The sequence below is a fragment of the Cupressus sempervirens genome, chromosome 9 (genome assembly GCF_028749045.1).
Source record: "Cupressus sempervirens isolate cs-2001-9-10 chromosome 9, ASM2874904v1, whole genome shotgun sequence".
Lineage (NCBI taxonomy): Eukaryota > Viridiplantae > Streptophyta > Pinopsida > Cupressales > Cupressaceae > Cupressus > Cupressus sempervirens.
Window position 1 is genome coordinate 301,712,438 of NC_143126.1, and position 4,128 is coordinate 301,716,565.

The 4,128-nt window shown below is 33.9% G+C and overlaps 1 long non-coding RNA gene across 1 annotated transcript; it reads right to left on the reverse strand.

Annotated features, from left to right (window-relative positions):
* Positions 1-2,268: 2,268 nt before the first annotated feature.
* LOC149538601 (uncharacterized) lies at positions 2,269-3,133 on the reverse strand. The gene is made up of 3 exons (XR_016356079.1): positions 2,998-3,133; positions 2,744-2,888; positions 2,269-2,593 (listed from the first exon to the last, which is right to left on the reverse strand). It is a non-coding gene; the product is annotated as an uncharacterized LOC149538601 (long non-coding RNA).
* Positions 3,134-4,128: the final 995 nt, after the last annotated feature.

Consider the following 4,128-nt stretch of genomic DNA (forward strand, 5'->3'; position numbering starts at 1 on the left):
ATATTATTACAAAAAAAGATAGATTAATATCATATTCGAAGGAAGTCAAAACACTTCTTGAAAAGTAAGGAGCTCAGAAGATTGATGTTTCGAGGGACTCTTAACACATCTGTCTCAAGTCACGGATAGAGCATATGTTTCAATTGAAATTTGAAAATCTTGATCATATCAAAATCAGAGGGAGTTTTAACTTATGTAAACATTTGGTATTAAAATGTGAATCACGGTAATAATGAGAAATATATTTATGTTGTTAGTAACATGCATGAGTTAAACTACTTAACCACTTATTTGTATTATAAGAGTTATTTTGCCTTGATCTTTTCCTCTAGGAATGTTATTGCAGGAAAAGATAGATTGATATCATATTCGAAGGAAGTTTGACACTTCTTCAAAGGTAAAGGAGCTCAGGAGATTGATGTTCAGAGGGAGTCTGACACATTTCCCTGAAGAAGTGGAGAGAGCATATGTTTCAGTTGATCTTTGAAGATCTTGATCATATCAAAATCAGAGGGAGTTTTGACTTCATGTAAACATTTGGTATCATGCATGTGACTACATGATTGAATAAGCCTACCCCCTGTGTAGATCATGAGGAAGTGACCACTTCCAAATGATTATCACTTATATTTGTAGAAGTTAAGATATAATATGTTAAGCATTATGAGAATGCATGTATACCTTATAAACATTTTTTTGAGTACGTGATAAATGTTATGCAAATTGATGATGTTCTAGAGGGCCATTACACAAAGTACTTGGTGAATATTATGCAACTTGATGTTCTAAAAAGGCCATTACTCAGAGAGTATTGTATATCATGTGTTGATATTCTAGGAGACCAACACTCATGATATTAGATGTGATATCAATCTTATTTGAGTACTTGGCGAATATCATGTGTTGATATTTTGGAAGACCAATTCTCATGATATCTAAATGTTACTGAAGAGTATTTGTTGCATATCATGTGTTGATATTCTGGAAGACCAATACTCATAATATCAAAATCGTGGATATTTTCTAATCGAAGATATCCTTAAATTCCTAATATTACCAATAGTATAATATTTGTCTTTTTGTTTATCCTCCCTAGCTAAGAGGGAGTGTTGATGTTTGATAGCTTCAGTTGAATAAACCTACACACACACACATATTGCTGCATTTAAAAAACACATACCAGAAACATGATAGTGCTATTACATTTGCAGCAATCCCAGAAAACCAACAGCATTCGTTACTAGTGCATGTTCCAATCTTCAATGTCAGCAATATCATGCAATGGAGGAGGAAAATGCTACTGGTGATTTGCATCGTTGAAGAATTAGCTCAATTACTACATGCTTGTTTCCAAGAGTACCTAAACCAACAAAAACAGTTCACAAAGCAGAGGCAAAGAAGATGTCAAGTTTCAAGGCAAGTGATGATTAAGTCTTTACAGCAACATGAATGCAACAACAAAGCGCTTGAACTGAAGTCTATGCCCTCTGTATAGAACTGCAACAAACTAAATGGATAACATACAGCCTCATGAAATTCACCACCAATTGAAGCTCTCATTCATCCGAGGGAACCTGCTTTTCCAGCTCCATAATTTCTTTCTTTTTGTTGTAATTATTGTCAACGGGAACTCCAAATTTTCTATAAAGGAAGATGCCGTATACCTTTGAAATAAAAAATGGTTTGTTTATAAGCATTGTTATGTTAATCTCTTTCATGAAATTAGATGGTGATGTAACAACTTAAATTAATAATTGGTGGCTGTCTTAACCAATGATCATATCTCTTATCATTCAACTAACAAGTTTCACATTAGAAGAAATTATTTGTATTGAACGCTCTCCTATTTACTAGAGACTTGATTATTCTATATTTTCCGTTACTGCAAACGATGTTCTCTAGAAGTGGAGCTTTTATTAGCTATTAATAACTATTTTGTCACTACTATGTTCACTTCAACAAACATTTTATGTTTTTGGGTGGTTATTTTGGTATGCAAAAGAATTTAGTCAACCAAACAATGTCCAAATAGAAAAAAAATCCTTTATATTTGCCATCGTTTCTTAGTACCTTATAACAATAGCATGGCTCTGTTACTTTTACGTATTCTAAATAATGAAGATGTTAATGTCCTATTCAATCCCTGCCTGCAGAACCATAGCATTTGTTTTATTTTTGACTGGTGAATATTTTTTTAAATTCCTGCATGCCCAATTGATTTCCATCAAGTTTTGTTCAATAACATTTGTTTTGTTTTTAAATGGTAAATAATTAATTGAAATTTCCGCCTGCCGCATCAATTTCCATTAAGTTTTGTTTCAGTTGCTGTGATACAGTTGAGACAGCTTAAAGGCAAGTATTCTTGCAAATAACTGAAAAGAAACAATTTATAAGTAGGTGATATTTTCCCACAACACATCAAATTGTGATATTGCTATTAAAACTCAACTATGTATAAGAACCCATATCTTATGAAAATGAATGGAACAATTCACACTCATTGCGTCTAGGTGATGCTCACAGTGGTCAAGAACCAGGATTTTCCAGGAGATCACTCATCCAAGCACTACTCCAACTCAAGCACACTTAGCCACTGCTCATGAAACATGAATCAATAAATTTGACTCAAAAATTACACAGTTGAATCCTAATAGCAATATCACAAAAAAACTATTTATTTTTTATTGTAATTGACAGGAAAAAAAAAAGGTTCTATTGTCTGCTTCATGTGAATTGAGGATACCTAAAATGAGCAGATTTTGTCATTCGTCATGTCAGCACTGCCCACTGTGGGCTTTTCTGAGCTGGTGAATCTGTATAGACAGCAACCTTAAGAGAAAGCCTATTGGTATCCTGTTGGCCTGTGATATTACACACAATCTGTTTGTCTAAAAAATTATCGCAATGGGTGTCAAAAGAGAAGCTAGAGACGTGTTAAACTCAATCATAAAACAATGCATCATAGTTACAGGGAAGGAAAGTGAAGTGTATTATTACCACAATAATCATGAATTCATGTAGTGCCTCCTTACTTGACCACTAGCAACTATAGACCACATCACTATTGCATTAATAATATTGATCTCGAAGTTAAGGTACATGTACATGATGGAATGTTGAGTTAGTATGTAGTATCTCACCAATATTTTTCAAATTATATTGAACACAGAAGCTAAAAATAAGTTTTAACATTGAAATTATCAAGTCTTACAAATGTACTGTATCATTGTAGCTGTGTACAAACTCAACAGGTGTTTGGGTCATGTTATTTTGTGCAAACAGATTTATCGGCTTAAACAATGGTGTTCACTATACAGATCAGATAACCCATGACTGTAAGGTGTGGATTCATTCCTGAGGACTTGGAGTGCATATACACAATCCTGTACAAGAGTTAAATTTAAGCTACTTTAGGTCATTTTAAAAAGATACTATGTTCCCTAAGCATGTTGTTGCAATCCACAATTAATAGTGTATGGATATTTTTGCTTTTACTGACAAATATAATAGATATCAGAAGAAAAAGATCTGATGGGTGGTGCAAGCTGTTGCATCCTGGCTTGAAAGTTGTTCAAGTTGTTGATTCCACACACCACAGCATGCAGAGCCCCCTGATGCAGCCCTTGCCAGCCACGGGAGTAAATATAAATTTGAGCTCTTTCTATTTGATCAGGAAGCCTGTTGCATTAATTTTGTATGGAGGGTGTCTATCGTCTGTGCCTGGGACACTTTTATCCATTGCCAGTAGGTCTCTCGGTTTTGCAGCTCTGAATACTTAAAACAAATATTTTATCAAAAGATTTATTGAAACAGGCCTTCACATTACTCTCAAAGAAAACAATGGAAAATAAAAATCGCTTCTAAAACAGTCAAGACAATGGTACCAATCACACAGAAAGATGATGCTGCAAGTGTTACAGATGAAGCATCTCAAGAATTACATTAAGTCAGACATGCTCGTTGAGCATGATGCCATGCTAATTTCTGAGGTGATTTATATGCCTTTCTATTTTGTGTTTGCATAATAACTACCTTTGCAGTCTACAGTGGGAACTAGACTGCATTTCAGCTCTTGCATATATATTATCATTGTTAACAATGGGAATATATAGTTTGAATTTTATTCTA